Genomic DNA, 18,662 nt, shown 5'->3' on the forward strand with positions numbered 1-18,662 from the left:
CTTCCTTTCTTTTCTTTTTTTTCTGTGATTGTCTTTCTATATGGAAGAGTCTTTATAAAGTGTTTGTCTTTTCTGAAATATTTAGTTATTAAATTTTCATGTAAGTATTCAAAACCAGGATTTAAATAGAATTTATGGTTTACCTAAGCTTTTGATTTAGAACCAAATTGAAGATTGCTGATGAAACAAGTACTAAAATATAGATAATAAATATAGCTCAATGAAGTTCATATGCCTGGTGGTATGCATATCTCAGCAAAAAATGTGTGTGCCTTTGGAGGTTTGGAAATATTGAGGTTTAGTTTGGTCTATCTCTAGGGCAAGCTGTTGATTTCAGATTGCTGCTTGTTCCCTAGAGTCTTGGTTCAGATATATTCAGTTTTTCAAGAATCCAGACAATCCCAACAAAGAGGGGATTATACCAATACAAATGGCCAACATATATATGAAAAAATGTTCAACTTCACTAGGTATTAGGGAAATGCAAATCAAATCTACAATGAGATACCACCTCACACCTGGTAGAATGACTATTATGAACAAATCAGGTAATAAGTGTTGGAGAGGTTGTGGGGAAAAAGGAACCCTCATTCACTGCTGGTGGGAATGTATATAGGTACAGCTACTATGGAAAACAGTATGGTGGTCCCTCAAAAAATTAAGAAGAGTTATCATATGACCTAGCAGTCCCTCTTCTGGGTATCTACCTGAAAAATTCAAAAACATTTATTTGCAAAGATATGCAACCTTGTGTTCATCGTAGCATTATTCACAGTGGCCAAGACATGGAGACAACCAAAGTGTCCTTTGGTAGAGGATTGGGTAAAGAAGATATGGTACATATATACTATGGAATACTATTCAGCCGTAAGAAAAGATGAAATCTTTGCGACAACATGGATGGATCTTGACAATATTATGCTAATTGAAATATCAGTCAGAGAAAGCTAAGAACCATATGATTTCACTTATATGTGGGATATAAAACTGAAACTCATTGATACAGATAACAGCATGGTTACCAGAGGGAAGGTGGTGGGGGGAAATTAAAGGTGAGGGGGGCCAAATACATGGTGACAGAAGATGATTTGCCTTTGGGTGCTGGGCACACAATGCAATATACAGATCATGTATCATAGAAATGTATACCTGAAACCTATATGACCCTATGAACCAATGTCACCCCAATAAATTTAATTAAAAATAAGTAAAAAATTAAAAAATAAATAGTAACATCCACACACAAAGGTTGTATGAAAGTAGTAGATTTTTGATATTCTATGACTCCAAGTTAGATCCAGTGCTGATACTGGGAATCTTGGGCAAGTTACTTGAACTTTAAAATACTCAGTTTAATCATCTATAAAATCTAAGTAATAATATTAGCCAACTTTCAGAGATATTGTGATAATTCAAAATATTGTATGTGAAGCTCTACATGTTAACTCTTTAACAAAAGGAAGTAACAGAGATTTCCCAAATTGTATAATTCTCTTGTATTAGTGATTCTGTTGGGGTAAATAACTTCTTTTCCTTTTTTATTGGTGATGTAAGTTGAGGATTAATGTTAAATACCCACTAGATGCATGCTAATGGGGGTGACTTCCATTATTCGATATACATGTATCTTTCATGTAACATGTTTGGCATCATATCTCAGTTCTGCTATTATGTACTCTTGCCAAGAAGCTGTGACCAATCTAAACTTGTTTCTTCATATGTTCCTTACCACAGGGGGCTGTTTATTTCTCCTTCTTGAGGTTGTCATAATTAATTGAGAGAGGACATCAGTGGGCCTAGACAACCCAAAGCTCTCTTATTCTGGAATGCACCCTTGTCTTGCATGAAACAACTTCTGACTCTGTATTCACAACTACTATTATCCATGCTCTTAGCCAAATATAAAGTAGACTTTTTTCTCTGTGCTTGTAACTATAAGTACAACACATGTACAGTTTGCATTTATACTATTTGCTTTAGAAGGTAGAAACTGCCTTGAAATTTTATAGGACCTAGTGGAGGTCCATGTGTATGTATTCATTTAGTAGTTTTGGTAAGCATACTAAATGGAATTATGTCTGCTTTTTCAAGAAAGATTTTTTTAAGACAATTTGTGTTTTTCACAGATAACAAACATATATGCTCTATAGTCTTCTTGTTCAGGTGGTATGTGGCTAGACAGAGGGAAAAATGTTTATCTGAATTTATAATACATAATACTTTTCGTATCCAAGTAACTACTTCAAATTTCTGGTAACTTGATTTGGTCCATAAGTGTGTTTAAAATCTTTTTAATCATTTTAAAGTGTACAATTCAGTGACTTTAAGTACATTTAAAATGTTTTGCAACCATCACCAGTACCCATTTCCAAAACTTTTTCGTCTTCCTAAATAGAAACTGTGTATCCATTAAATAATGATTCCCCATTCTTTCCTCTCATCCAGCTTCTGGTAATCTCTCTTCTTTTTTCTGTCTTCATAATTTTACCTGTCTTAGACTTTATATAAGTACAATTGTACAATATTTGTCCTTCATTTCTGGCTTATTTCACTTAGTGTGCTGCTTCTGTGTTCATCCGTATTATAGCATGTATCAGATTTCATTCCTTTTTAAGGCAGGATAAGATTTCTCTGTATGTATATATCGCATTTTATTCAATTACTCATCTGTGAAGACATTGGGGTTGTTTTCACCTTTTGACTCTTGTGAGTAATGCTTCTATGAACATTGGTGTACAAGTATCTGAGTCTCTGTTTTCAGTTCTTTTGGGTATAAAACTAGGAGTGGAATTTCTTGATCATACGGTAATTCTATGTTTGTTTAACTTTTTCAGGAATTACAGAACTGTTTTCCACAGCAGCTATACCATTATTTAATTCCCATCTGCAAGGCACAGAGGTTCTTCCACATTCTCTCAAATGCTTGTCATTTTCTTTTTTTAAAAGAAAATAATGTTAAAATCATTTCTTTCAGCAGTGTTTTGTAGTTTTCAGTATACAAGTGTTTCAACTCTTTGGTTAAATTTATTACTAAATTACTTTTTAATGTTATTATAAATGGAATTTTAGAAAAAGTTTCCTTATTAGTTGTTCATTGATAGTATACAGAAATGCAGTTGATCCTCGTGTGTTGATTTTGTATTCTGCAACTTTGCTGAATTCAAGCTAATAATCTTTTGGGTTTCTACATATATGATCATGTTATCTGTAAACAGCTAATTTTAGTTTTTTCTTTTTCATACAAGGCGTGTATTCCTTTTAAGCTGCTGCTGAATTCAGTTTGTACTTTGTTGAGGGTTTTTGCATAGTTATTCACAAGGAATATCAGTCTGCAGTTTTCTTGTATTGGCATATCTTTTTTTTATTGTGCTTCAGTTTATTATGATTGACAGATGTGGCATTTTACAAATTGAAGGCAAGACCCTCCACCAGCAAATAGATTATGACTTGCTCTAGTATGATACTTTATTGTGGTGGTGTGGAACTGAACCACAGTATCTTTGAGGTATGCCTGTAGTGTCTTTTTCTGGCTTTGGTATTGGATTATGTTCATTATATAAAATGTGTTAGGAATTGTTCCTTCCTCTTAAATTTTTTGGAAGAGTTTGAGAAGGATTAGTGTTTATTCTCTCAATGTTTGGTGGAATTCACCAATGATACCTTCCAATCCTGGGTGTTTTTAGTTGGAAGGTTTTTGATAGCTGATTCAATCTCCTTATTAGTTATAGATCTATTCAGATCCTCTATTTCTCTGAGTCAGTTTTGGTAGATATTTCTACTGTGTTTCTAGGTGCTTGTCCATGTCATGTAGGTTATCCAATTTGTTGATGTATAGTAGTTCATAATACTGTTTTAAAATCCTTTTGATTTATAAAAATTGGTAGTCATGTTTCTATTTTAGTCTTCACTCTTTTTTTTTTTCTTAGTACAGGTAAAGGTTTGTCAATTTTGTTTATTTTTTTAAAATGCCAGCCCTTAGTCTTGTTTATCTTTTCTGGTTTTTTCCTATTCTTTATTTATCTTTACTAGTCTTTATTATTTCCTTTCTTCTAGTAGCTTTGTGTTTAGCTTGCTCTTTTTTTAGTTCTTTAATGTGTAAAATTAGATTATTGATTTGAGATCTTTTTATGTACATATATGTTTATAGCTACAAATTTTCCTCTTAACTGTTTTTGCTGCATGCCATAAGTGTTGATATGTCATGTTTTTATTTGTCTCAGTGTATTTTCTGATATTTTTACCCATTCATTGTTTGTTCTAGAGTGTGTTGTTTAATTTGCACATATTTGTTAATATTCCAATTTTCTTTCTGTTATTGGTTTCTAGTTTCATTACATTGTGATCAGAAAAGAGTCTTTGTATGATTTTAACCTTTTTAAATTTATTGAGACTTGTTTTGTAGTAAAACATCCTGGGTAATGTTCCAGTGCACTTGAGAAAAATGTTATTGTTAGATACGGTGTTCTGTATATGCCTTTAAGGTCCATTTGGTTTATAGTGTTTTTTGAGTCCTTCATTATTGAAATTATGTCTAGTTTTTCATCTACTATTGAAAGTGGGATATTTAAATATCATCTTATAGAACTGTATTTCTCCTTTCAATTATATCAGTGTTGCTTAATATAGTTTGGAGATCTTTTGTTTGGTGCATATATTCATAATTGTTTATATCTTCCTGATGAATTTATCTTTTAATCAACATATAATGTTCTTTATCTCTTGCAGTAGTTTTTGACTTAAAATCTGTCTTGTCTGATATAGTATAGCCACTGCTGATCTCTTTTGGTTACTATTTTCCTGGGATACCCTTATCCTTTTACTTTTAACCTTTTTTTTAACTGCTTTTTTTAATTGTTGTTCAAGTACAGTTGTCTCCATTTTGTCCCCACCACTCCTCTCCACTCCAGCCATCCCCACCTCCCTCCCTTGCTCCCCCAGCCTTTGGTTTTGTCCATGTGTCCTTTATAGATATTCCCGAAAACCCTTCCCACCTTTTTCCCAATCCAGAAGAACCTATACTTTTAACCTTTTTACACATATCTTCATTGAGTCTCTTGTGGATGACATATGGTTGGAAGTTTTGTTATTATTCATTCTGCCAATCTCTGTCTTTTGATTGGAAATTTTAACCATTTATTTTTCAAGTAGTTACAGATGAGAAAAGACGTATCTCTTCCATTTTGCTATTTGGTTTCTGTCTATCTTAAAGCTTTTTTCCCCTTTATTCCTCCATTACCACCTTCTTCTGTGTTCAGTTGATTTTTTTGGGTAGTTACTGCCTCCTTCCCACCTTATGCAATTGATGTAACAAACTGCATGTTTATACATTGTATGCCTGGTAATGTAGTTTTATTATTATTTGTTTAATGCATTTGTCTTTTAAATCATGTAGAAAATAGAAAGTGGAGTTTACAAATCAAAATTATAATAATACTGGCTTTTATATTTGCCTACTTATTTATCTTTATGGGAAATCTTTATTTCTTTATATAGCTTCAAGTTACTGTGTACCATGCATTTGCTTCTACCTGAGAGACTTCCATTAACTTTTTAAAGGTCTAGTGGTAATGAATTCCCTCAGCCTTTGTTTATCGGCAAATGTGTTTATTTCTCCCTCATTTGGAGGGAAAGATTGGCTGAATATAGAAATCACAGTTGACAGTTTTTTTCTATTCTCATTCCTTCAAACATATCATCCCATACTTTTTCATTTTGGCTTCCAATATTTCTGCTGAAAAACTCAACTCATAATCTTATTAGGGGTCCTTTGTATATGGTGAATCACTTCTCCTTTGCTGCTTTAAAATTTTATTCATTATGCTATTACAGTTGTACCAATTTTTCTCCCTTTGCCGCCCTCTACCCAGTACCTCCCATTCCTTCCAGCATTCCCCCCTTAGTTCATATCCATGGGTTATGCATATAAGTTCTTTGCTACTCCATTTCCTATACTGTTCTTAACATCCTCCTGTCTATTTTGTACTTCTTCCTACCCATTTGTAGTTCTTAATCTCTGCACCTTTTCTCCCGTTCCCCCTGTCCCCCTCCCAATGGATAACCCTCCAAATGATCTCCACATCTATGATTCTGTCCTGTTCTGCTTGTTTGCTTAGTGTGTTTTTTATATTCAGTTGTTGATAGTAGTGAATTTATTGCTATTTTAATTTTCATAGTTTTGGTCTTCTACTTTGGTCTATCTTAAATAAGTTCCTTTAAGAATGGCTTGGTGATGAACTCCTTTAGCTTTATCTAAAGTCTGGGAAACACTTTAGCTGCCCTTTCAATTTTAAATGATAGCTTTGTTAGATAGAGTGATCTAGGTTCTATCGGTCCTTGCTTTTTATCACTTTGAACATTTCTTGCCAGTCCCGTCCAGCCTGCAAAGTTTCTTTTGAGAAATAAGCTGACAGTCTTATGGGAACACCTTTGTTGGTAACTCTGCTTTTTCTCTTGCTGCTTTTAAGATTCTCTCTTTATCTTTATCCTTGGCGTTTTAATTATGATGTGTCTTGGTGTGGTCCTCTTTAGGTCCATCTTGTTTGAGATTCTCTGTGCTTCCTCGACTTATATGTCTATTTCCTTCACCAAATTAGGGAAGTTTTTTTCATTATTTTTTCAAATAAGTTTTCAATTTTTTCTTCTTTCTCTTCTCCTTCCGGGACCCCTATGATTTAAATGTTGGTACATTTGAAGTTGTTGCAGAGGTTCCTTAGCCTATTCTTGTTTTCTTGGCTTCTTTTTTCTTCCTGTTGTTCTGATTGAAAGTTTTTTTCTTCCTTATGTTCCAAATCATTGATTTAATTCTTAGCTTCATGCACTCCACTTTTGGTTCCCTGTAACTTTTTCTTTATTTCATTTAGTGTAACCTTCATTTCTTCCTGGGTCTTTTTTATGCTGTTGAAGTACCCAGTGAATTCCTTGAGCATCTTAATAACCAGTGTTTTGAACTCTGCTTTTGATAGATTGCTTATCTCCATTTTGTTCAGTTCTTTTTCTGGAGTTTTGCCCTGTTCTTCCATTTGGGCCGTATTTCTCTGCCTCCTCATTTTGGCAGCCTTCCTGTGTTTGTTTCTATGTATTAAGTTGAGCTTCTTTGACTCCCTGTATTAGTAGCGTGGCCTGTTGCAAAAAAATTTACCAGTAAGTTGGATGGGGTGGAGCCTTAGATAATTGCCAGGGTGGGGCAACCGGAGTGAACCAGGTTGATGGAGTCTCTGATATGGTGTTGCTCCCCTGCGGCTCTTTGTGGGGGAGGGCTCACAAAATGGACAGTGCTGCTGTCTGACCTATGGAGTTTTGTCCAGGACGTTGCTATCCCCCAGCACTCACCATAATGCCAGACACTTCAGTTTCTCCCCATATTCCACTGGTATCCTTCCAGCTGCTATCCTGGTGCTGGATCCCAGAGGGAGTGAGTCTCTGTAAGTCCTAAGTCCATTGTGGGCCCTTTAATAAGAGGAGACACTGAGAATCACACAGTTTCTTCCACTGCCACAGTCCCATTGGTTTGTATAGCCAGAAGTTATGGGGACTTATTTTTCTGGCACTGGAACCCTAGGCTGGGTGGTCTGGTATGGTGCTATGATCCCTCGCTCCTGAGGCATTTCTTCTGATTTTTGTCGACCACACATAGATATGGGACCACCCATTCCACCTCTGTTCATCTCTGCATGTCCTGCCCATCTGGATGAATGTAATTTCTTTAATTGTTTGGTTGTCAGAGTTCCATACAGCTTGATTTGCTAATGATTCTAGGTGATAGTAGTTGTGTAGTTTAGTTGTAATTTTTGCTGTGTTTGTGGGAGAAGGCAAGCCGTATTTACCTACATCTCCATCTTGACTGGTCCCTTGCTCCTTTCGAGATTCTCTGTCTAGGCCTTTGACTGTTTGATTATAATGTATTTTGGTATGAATTTCTGTATTTATCCCACTTGGAGATTATTGAGCTTTTTAACTTGTAGATTGATGTCTTTCATTATATTTGGGAATTTTTGTCCAATATTTTTTCAAATTATCTTTCTGCTTTTTTTGTCCTTTTGAGGTGTTTATAATACATATGTTTGTTTACTTGATGGTGTCCCTCAAGTTCTTTGGCTCTGTTCACTTTTCTGTATTCTGTTTTCTTTTTGTTATTCAGACTTGATTATTTCAGTTCTCTCGTCTTAAAGTTTGCCAATTCCTTCTTTTGGCTATAGCTTCTGATGTTGAACCCCTCTAGTGAATTTTTCATTCTCAGTTGTAGTGCCTTTTAGTTCTAGGAAGTTTGTTTTGGTATTTTTTATAATTTCTTTCTATGTTGATATCCTCATTATGTTCATACATCTTTTTCTTGATTTCCTTTTAAGGTGGTGGTTAAATGTTATTGTCTAGTAAGTCTGAAACATCTGGGCTTCCTCTGATTGTTTGTGTCAATTTGTTTTGTTTGTTTGAATGGGCTATTTTAAAAAATTTTGTTGTGTGCTTTTTGATATTTCATTGAAATGTGGGCATTTTTCTGTTGTAATGTGGCACCTCTGGAAATCAAACTCCCTCTTCTCTGGGGTTTGTTGCCTTTTTCTTTTTAATTGTTGAAGGCTGTAATAATTCATTTCTTTTGAGACTTTTCCAAATTATTTTAGCATAGGCTTATTCTTGTCATGTGTGATGATTGAAGTCTCTCTTTAGCTGGTGTTTAGGTCAGGATTTTATATTTTCTTTTCTCCCAGGTTTTTACAGGTTAGCTCTATACTAGAACATTTCTTCAACACTTAGCTAGGCTTCCTCTGAATATAAGGATAGTGTCGAGGAACAAGCTTAAGGTCTTCTCAGGTCTTTTTTGAGCAGACATCCTGTCTCGACATGCACACGACTAAATTCCCCTGTATAGACGGCTGTTTTTGTATTTTCTTTTCCCTCAGAGAGTCTCACCCCATCTTTATCTCTGATATTACGTGGTCTACTGCAGTGGTATCCAGCCTTTTTGGCACCAGGGACTGGTTGAGGCAGAGCCTAGGTGGTAATTCAAGCAAACCTTTGCTGACTCCCTCGCCTGCTGCCTGATACTGATCCATGGCCTGGGGGTTGCGGACCCTTGGTCTATTGTATAGCTACCCCTAATCTTGTCCCAGGTGTTTTTGAATCTGTAGTTGCCTAGCATGTTTTATTTTCCAACTCATTTTTTAGTTAGGTGGCATACAGGTGAGGGCCTTGCATCAGGTTTTCAGGTATCCCAGATAGGTTAGAACATATTTATAAAATAATTTGCAAATGAAGTCTATTCTGCTTTTTCTGGTTCATATGAGGGAGGAAGAACCAGATTGCTGCTGCTTCAAGACAAAGACAGCTATTGTGCTGGGAAGAGGGAGGGGCAAAGATTAGTAAAAATGCCACAAAAGTTTCCTATTCTTTTAAAGATGGTGAGTTGCAGCCGATCAAGCCCTGGCGGGTCCACTCTAGATTCGGGGAGATGGAAGAAAATGTGCAGAGTCGTGGGGATGCTTGACATGCCTTCATTCATGGGTGGGTGAGCCACGCATGCTACAAGCTGCATGTCTCTATAGTGAAAAGTCTCTACCTGCTTAAGTACTAGAGACAAAGCTGGCAGAAAGCCAAAACATTATATAACATAGCATGATTCTGAGCATGCGAGCCCACTTCATGTTATGGGAACCGTTTATTGGACCCAGTTTCAAGGGTATGAGGACACTACTTATCAGGTTCATTCAAGGTTATGGGAAACTGCTTCCCCTAGTTACTCAGACACCTGGGTGAGGAAGCCAGACTGCCTCCATTTACCCTGCAAATGGGTTTTTCTTGGTTGGGTGTTTGCTTGGTTTCAGCAAATCTTTGACTGTTTTTCAGAATTTTAGCAAAGTTGGTTCAGACAGTTTCTGCATATTGTTCAGATGTTTCTGTGGGTAAATGAGAGGTTGGAGCTATCTGCTCCATCATTCTGCTTGAACTTTATAATTTCAAATGTGAAAATCAGTTGTGTTAGTTTGGCTGGAGCAGCTGTTTTAACAAATTAGCCCTCAAGCTCAGTGGCTTAATCTGATAGAAGTTAGTTTAACAGTCTAGAGGGGTGTTCATGATTGTTGTCAGCGGGGCTTGGTTGTAGTGGGTGTTAATTGGGGAATATGAGTGTGTATGTGTGCATGTAGGAGGGGCATTCTGTTGTACCATTGTTCTTCTGAGATGGAGTTGATGGAGCCTATGCCTTCTTTAACATGTTGCTTCTGAGGTAACCCTGGAGAACCTAAGAGGAATGGGGAAAGAGAAGGATTGCATCAGAGATGTTTATGAGCTAGTCCTGGAAATGGTGCACCTGATTTTCACTCACATATCTAGGCTAGATATCAGTCATATGGCCATATTTAATTATAAGAGAGGCTGAGAAATGTAATGTATTTTACAATATGTTTAGGAATAGGATAAAAACTGGAAACTGGTTTTGGTGAATAGCTAGAAATTTCTGCCATGCCAACCATGCACAGAGCTTCCTTGAGCTACCATGTTCTATTGAATGACTATAAGAAACAGTTCTATTTTAGTCTAGTAATACATTAAGAAGAAAGGGGGGAAAAGCTGTATCAGTTGAATTTTTATGCAATGCTCTAATCACTCTGATCTCTTTCAATAAATATAATACAAAATTGTTTGAGATTTACTTAGTTATATAATTTTATGTTACATCATCCTTGAACAAACCTTGGAAGGAAACATTAAGTGACATTGATGTAAGTAGCCCTAAAATATCTTTGTACTTCTGAATCATTTTTTCCACTTAGAGTTGTTGATGTTGTGTTTTTCCATAAAGATATTTTTTTTGTGCAGTTAGGGAAGTTGGTGATACAGCATTCCTTAAAAAATGTATTGTACTTCTGTCTGCAATTTTCTTCTAAACCACTGATACATAGTTTGCAGGATATGTTGGCATTTTCTTGATGTTACCCGATGGTATTAAGGAAAGGTTTTCAACCAATTACTAGGACTCACGCTTTTTGTAAATGGTCATTAAGTGGATTGTTGCCTGAAATGCTGAGAGGTTCTAGTTGTTTCATTTTATCACCAGAAATGATAAATAAGCTCTTACATACACAGTCAGTGAAGAGTGTCATGATCATGGCCTCCTCAGCAACAACTGTAAATGCCTTTAGGGCTCCTGCCAATTTCAGATGTTAAAAACTTTTTAAAAAGTTATCTTAGAATTGAAGATATTAGCATGATGAATTTGATTGGAAATTCAAGCTTTCCTGTTAATGTTTATGTTTAGGACTTATTTTCCCCTGATGATGACTAACTTGTTGAAAATACTATTTATTTGAATTTATAAAAATAATTGCATTTTAGTTTATAAAGCTCTTTTGTTTGGAAAAAGAGATGAAGTGAGGGGTATGACAGACCAGCTATTTGGAGAATTAGCTCAAAGTCTGAGTCTGAAGTGAGAACAATACAAGAAAACTTTTGAACGCTCTTAGATACTTCTGAATGGAATGGATTCTACCACAGTGCCTTTTTTTTTTGTCATTGGAAGTATTTAGAAAGATTTTGGAAGAAAATCAGTCAGACATAGTAAAAGCACTTTCTTTACTGGGTGGTAATTGAAAAAGATGTTTTCTTTTTTAAATTATTTTATTTTAATTTTATTTAAAAATATATATTTATTGATTATGCTATTACAGTTGTCCCATTTCCCCCCCTTCACTCCACTCTATCCTGCCCACCCCCTCCCTCCCACATTCCCCCACTATAGTTCATGTCCATGGGTCATACATATAAGTTCTTTGGCTTCTACATTTCCTACACTATTCTTACCCTCCCCCTGTCTATTTTCCACCTATCATTTATGTTATTTATTCTCTGTACCTTTCCCCCCTCTCTCCCCCTCCCACTCCCCTATTGATAAGCCTCCATGTGATCTCCATTTCTGTGGTTCTGTTCCTGTTCTACTTGTTTCCTTGGTTTGTTTTTCTTTTTGTTTTAGGTGTGGTTGTTAATAACTGTGAGTTTGCTGTCATTTTACTGTTCATATTTTTTATCTTCTTTTTCTTAGATAAGTCCCTTTAACATTTTATATAATAAGGGCTTGGTGATGATGAACTCCTTTAACTTGACCTTATCTGAGAAGCACTTTATCTGCCCTTCCATTCTAAATGATAGCTTTGCTGGATACAGTCATCTTGGATGTAGACCCTTGCCTTTCACGACTTGGAATACTTCTTGCCAGTCCCTTCTTGCCTGTAAGGTCTCTTTTGAGAAATCAGCTGACAGTCTTATGGGAACTCCTTTGTAGGTAACTGTGTCCTTTTCTCTTGCTGCTTCTAAGATTCTCTCCTTCTGTGTAATCTTGGGTAATGTAATTATGATGTGCCTTGGTGTGTTCCTCCTTGGGTCCAGCTTCTTTGGGACTCTCTGAGCTTCCTGGACTTCCTGGAAGTCTATTTCCTTTGCCAGACTGGGGAAGTTTTCCTTCATTATTTGTTCCAATAAGTTTTCAATTTGTTGCTCTTCCTCTTCTTCTGGCACCCCTATAATTCAGATGTTGGAACATTTAAAGATGTCCTGGAGGTTCCTAAGCCTCTCCTCATTTTTTTGAATTCTTGTTTCTTCATTCTTTTCTGGTTGGATGTTTCTTCCTTCTGGTCCCCACCACTGATTTGAGTCCCAGTTTCCTTCGCATCACTATTGGTTCCCTGTACATTTTCCTTTGTCTCTCTTAGCATAGCCTTCATTTTTTCATCTAGTTTTTGACCAAATTCAACCAATTCTGTGAGCTTCCTGATTACCAGTGTTTTGAACTGTGCATCTGATAGGTTGGCTATGTGTTCACTGCTTAGTTGAATTATTTCTGGAGCTTTGAAGTGTTCTGTTATTTGGGCAATTTTTTTTTTTTTTTGTCTTGGCGCGTCTGTTACTTAAAGGGGCGGAGCCTTAGGTGTTCCCGGGGGCGGAGTAACGCTGATCCCTGTGCTGTGACGTGTGGGGGAGGGGCCAAGAGGGAGCAATGGTGGTTGCTTTACTTTCTGCCAGGTTTCAGTCACTCCCTCTGCTACCCACAATCAAATTGGGCCCCTCTGGTGCTGGTTCCTGAATGGGTGGGCTTGTGCACGCCCTAGGCCCCTGTGGGTCTCTCCAAGGACCTCTCCTGTGTGGCTGGGAGTTTCTCCTGTTGCCGCCTCAACCCCCACGGGTGTTTTCAGTCAGTGGTTTGAGGCTTTATTTCCCTGCGCTGGAGGCCAGGGTTGCGGGGTCTGCTTTGCTCCCGTTTGTCCCACACTCTGCCAGTCTCGGACCCACCAGGGCAACGGGAGTCCTCTCCACCCCGGCTGCCCATCTCTGCCCCTCCTACCGGTCTGGATGAATGTTTCTTTTTTATCTGCTTGGTGTCGGACTTCCTTGCTATTCTATTTTCTGTCAGTTCTGGTTGTGCGAGGAGGCGCAGTGTGTCTACCTATACCTCCATTTTGGTTCTAGAAAAAGATGTTTTCTAATGTGTATTTCTAAGATAAGAATCTTAGTATAATCTAAAATAATTTAATTTTGTATAAGTGGACTTCCCTTTTCTGATGCTTGGCTGTGTAATTTATCAATATTTTCTGTTGTGATTGTAACACCAGTGATTTTTTTTCTTAATGTAAGAAAGAATACTAAATGCAGATCACTGTTCTGTTTCTAATCAAATGATTAAACACACTAAGCCAGCGTGTACATTGAACACTGATTCGCACAGTGGGAACAAAGGTTCAAGGCATAATACTTTTTTATTTTGCAGATTTCACTGCAAAATATTGTTTCCTGATTTTCCTGGAGTCACAGGAGATCTAATTGTTGGGTATCTCAGGGTTTAGTTGCTCAAAAAGACCACTGTGAATTTTATTATATTTTTTATTTAAAAAAAAGGCTTATGGAAATGACCGTCCCTTTCTTCTACTTTCTTTCTTTTTCTTGTTAGCATAGTACTTGGGTCCAGATTCTGGAATTATCAATCCTTAAAACCTACATAAGGAATCTCGTGACCTTTCCCATTAAATGGTCATTACCAGAATTGTCTGTACGTCTTTGGGGAGCAAATTAAATAGATGAAAGACAGCTAGCTAACTTTTAGAAAGAGAGATAGGCAAAATACTCAATATATCTTTTTCTTATTTTCTTCCACATACCAAAATCTAGATATCAATGTTACCTGAGATTTACTTTTACTGAAAAGTAACATAATAGACATAATACCCTTAGTTTATTTTTGACCATTCATAATTTGCTAGTAGTTCCAGGGTGGAATTTTAAAGACTATTTACCTATGCACACGGTAAATATATTTTTCATGATAATAGAAACAATGGGATAAAAACATGTTTTTTCTAGTTAGGGTTGTACTGTTGCTTTAACTATTTAATATTTTTCTCTGTGAGAGAGGTCTCTCTAGATTTCTCTGGTACCATATGTAGTGCTTTAAAAAAAAGATTTTATCTATTTATTTTAGAGAGAGGAAGGGAGGGAGAAGGAGAGGGAGAGAAACATCAATGTGTGGTTGCTTCTTATGCATCCCCTACCAGGGTACCTGGCCTGCAACCCAGGCATGTGCCCTAGACTGGGAATCGAACTGGCAACCCTTTGATGTGCAGGCCAGTACTCAATCCACTGAGCCACACTAGCTAGGGCTGTAGTACTTTTTAGTTAAAAGTAAATATGTAATATTTCAGTGTGTATGTGGATTAAACTGTTTATTTACTTTGTGGATTAAACTATTTTATTACTTTAATAAAAAAATTGCTTAAATGCTCTGACAGCTGAAATGTGCCTATAAATTGACATTAGTAAGTTATTTATGGTTTTGAAATTACTTCTAACAATGAGTTCTAATTAGTTACAAGTACATAACATGTAGCTTTCCTTTAAATGTTGTTTGCATAAAGAATGATTTAAAAATATGTTAAAACCAGTGATAAATCAAATTTTTATTCTTGGCATTAATTTATTAGAGTTGGCCAATACTATACATATGTATATCTGTGTTTTTGTATTTTGTTACATTTTTATAAAACAAAGGATATAGTAAATCATTGTCTTTTAAAGCACTCAGAAGATACAAAAACATATAGAGTTAAAAACTGGTATTTTCCCATTCCCTAAACACAGAATTTGTAACAGGTAATTAAGTACTAATAACATTATCTTTCTACACTTCTATGCACTTTTTTTTTAGTTTACTTTTATTTAATGCAATGTGTCAGGCATTGTTTTAAGCATTAACAAATAGTAAGGAGTTTTTATGAAGACCTCCAAACCCTAGGAAGTAAGTAATAAGCATGGGGAACTGAGGCTGAGAGGTTAACTGTATGGTTAGCCCCGCCAGTTTGGTACTACTATCTGTGCCTCTTACACCTTTATAAATATTTTACTACTATATTGTAACTGAACAACCAATGGTGTCCCAAATTCCACCAAGTCCACAAAAGATCAGAAATCATGAAACAAAACAAAACTTAAAGCAAAGGATAGCTTAACCCAAGCACTGAGGTTTCTTTCCTTTCATACCCTGCTATGGCCCATCCAACCTTCACAAACCTTTTTTTAAAAAATTTTTATTTTTCAGCTTTCTGTATGCCTTACAACTCTACACACCTTGCAGCCTCCATAAATTTTCTTACTCAGGAATAAATGTAACTCACCCTCAATTCTTGTACTTTTTAACAATGGAACAGACAACACTCAATCTCAATATCTGGCAGCTAAAAGTCCCCAAATCTGCAAACACATTCCCCTACATAAATTGACTTTACCTTTTTCTTATTGCCACACAAATATTTAAATTTGTTTACATTTGAAAATAATATAGGAACAATCAATAAATGCGAGACAACACAGTTCCATCTCTCAGGTTCAAGTAAGGAAGTAATCAAATGCATGAACCAAAAACCCCAAGAAAGAAATCTCAGGTATTCTGTTTCTTCTCTCCCCATACAGACATTGTCAAAAAAAAAAAAAAAAAAGAACACACACACACACAACACATTTACAATAGCCAAGTACTGGAAGCAACCTAAGTGCCCAACAGCAAATGAGTGGGTCCAAAAACTATGGTACATTTACACAATGGAATTCTATGCAGCAGAGAGAAAGAAGGAGCTTATACCCTTTGCAATGGCATGGATGTAACTGGAGAGCATTATGCTAAGTGAAATAAGCCAGGTGGTGAGGGACAAATACCATACAATCTCACCTTTAACTGGAATATAACCAACAAAAGAAAAAAGCAAACAAAATATAACCAGAGATATTGAAATTAAGAACAATGTAACAATAGCCAGAGGGGCGTGGGGAGGGGCTAGTGGGGAGAAGGGTCTATAGGAGCTACTATAAAGGGCACAAGGACAAAATCAAGGGGGAGGGTAGAGGTAGGGGAGGGAGGTGGGACTGGCTGGGGTGGGGTCGAGGGATGGGGAGAAAATGCAGACAATTGTATCTGAGTAAAAATAAAAAAAATTAAAAAATATAAAAATTAAAAAAATAACTCAGAATACTGGCACTTAGAGGAAAAAAAATTCCACTGTCATTGTAAAATAAGCATTCAAGATAAAAGCTAATAGTTTGTATGGAACAGAAAGAATATTACGTAATCCTGAAACAAATGGTAATAATTTAGTGTAATGTACAAATATTATCACTTTTACTTAAGTATGCCTTAAGAAAAGAAGTACAAATTATATTTACAAAGTGTATTGTAATTATACACTGACTTGTTTTTCCTCTTTTCACCATCTTTGCTCATCTCTTCCCGTTTTCAGATTTCCTGAACTAATTTATAGAAGGCATTGTCAATACCCGATCTTGTCTTTACTGATGTTTCAATAAAAGAAATTCTGTAACTTCTTGCTAAGTCCTGTACCTGTTTTGTGTCTACTGCTTTAGAAGGCAAATCACATTTATTTCCTACTAGGACCACAGGTACATCTTCCAAGTCTTTAACTCTTTTCACTTCTCCATAATAGCGAATATCTTCAAATGATTTAGTATTATTTAAGGCAAATACACACAAAAAAGCCCTCTCCAGTCATCATGTACTGGTCCCTCATTGCACTGTACTCTTGACCTGCTGTGTCTAGAGTATCCAAGAAACAGGTTTCTCCATCAATTACTATTTGTTTCCTGTGGGAATCCTTTATTGTAGGATCATGTTCATCCACAAAGTGATTCTGAATTATCTGTATCCTCAAGGCAGTCTTGCCTATACCACTAGCACCAGCTACTACAAGTTTATATTCACCCATTTTAAGCAGGCCTCTCTCTGCAAAACTCGGCCAATTCTCACTTGGATCCTGCTTTATAGCCCTAAAACTCAGGTGAGCCTTCCTCCTTCCCAGAGTGTATTCCCTTCCCAGACCTGTTTCCTTTCTACCTGCCAGATGTGTTTAAGTGACCCACGCCTCCAGTGGGTGTGCAGAGGAACGTCCAGCAACTGGGAAATCCCATTCTCTTGGGGGTCAACCTACCACAAGTGTCTACGGCCCCACGTTGGACAGCACTACTGTACCTGAACTAGTGGGGTCCCATGGCCTGCTGCCCATAGGCAATAACTCTAGAGACACAGTCTGGTGGAAAGGAAAATGGAATTTTTATTACATATATATGTATATATATAGTAGATTACTTGATGCCCAACCCCCCACCCCTGCTGCCTGAGGAAGGAGGAGGCTGTTAGCCTGTGGCTGCAGTGGTTTTGCTCAGCCTTGCATGTGGGGGAGGGGCATGGGCCTTGTTACCTGGCTGTATTGCCTCCTGGGACCTGCCCTAGGGACCAGCTTGCCCTAATCTCCACTTCCCACACATTGCCCACCTCTTACTGGCCTTGTTCTCAGCATTGGCAGTACTCCTGGTCAGGCCCAAGTGCTCAGGGAGGGGCATGGGGCCTGGTCCTCCCCAACTGCACTGGGGCGGTAGCCAACTGGTGCACACTGGCATGGCCCTAGGCAGGCAGGAGCCACTAGGGCTTCCTGATTGGGAAGGGGCAAGGGGTTTGTTGGGCTGCAGCAGCTGTCCCCCTGGGTGAGGGGCGCGGGGCTTGCTGGCTGAGGCGGAGGCGTGGATCGCATGTGGGCAGTGGCTGGTGCAACAGTCTCCTGCCTGTCAGAGGAGTACAGGACTTGATGGGCCTATGCCTCCCTGAGCCCACCGCCATAGCCTAACCCCTGCCTTCCTACCTGAAGCCTGCTGGCTCCCGGATAGGCAGGTCCTGGAGCACTATGGCAGGGGGGGGCACTCGGAATTCCTTGAGCTAGTTCCCCAGCTCAGAAACACTCAGTCCCTACCTGTGGACCCACCAGCCATGGGATGGTGGCATGAAAGCATGCCATTTGCGTGTGCTCTGCCTTTAAAAAAAAAAAAATATTGTTATCCAATTACAGTTGTGTGCCTTTTCTCCCCATCCCTCCACCCCACCCCAGCCAAACCCCCCTCCCTCCCCCACCACCATCCTCCCCCTTGATTTTGTCCATGCGTCCTTTATAGTAGTTCCTGTAATCCCCTGTCCTCACTGTCCCCTCCCCACTCCCCCCTGTCCATTGTTAGATTGCTCTTAACTTCAATGTCTCTGGTTATATTTTGTTTCCTTTTTTTTTTCTTCTATTTATTATGTTCCAGTTAAAGGTGAGATCATATGGTATTTGTCCCTCACCGTCTGGCTTATT

At 37.6% G+C, this 18,662-nt stretch overlaps 1 protein-coding gene and 1 pseudogene across 1 annotated transcript in view; one reads left to right on the forward strand and one right to left on the reverse strand.

Annotated features, from left to right (window-relative positions):
- MACROD2 (mono-ADP ribosylhydrolase 2) overlaps nucleotides 1-18,662 on the forward strand; it is a 2,068,729-nt gene that overhangs the window by 14,952 nt on the left and 2,035,115 nt on the right. The gene's annotated exons all lie outside the window — the stretch shown is intronic.
- Nucleotides 16,760-17,246, reverse strand: LOC112304041 (GTPase KRas-like; annotated as a pseudogene).

Source organism: Desmodus rotundus, chromosome 6, assembly GCF_022682495.2.
Source record: "Desmodus rotundus isolate HL8 chromosome 6, HLdesRot8A.1, whole genome shotgun sequence".
Taxonomy (NCBI): domain Eukaryota; kingdom Metazoa; phylum Chordata; class Mammalia; order Chiroptera; family Phyllostomidae; genus Desmodus; species Desmodus rotundus.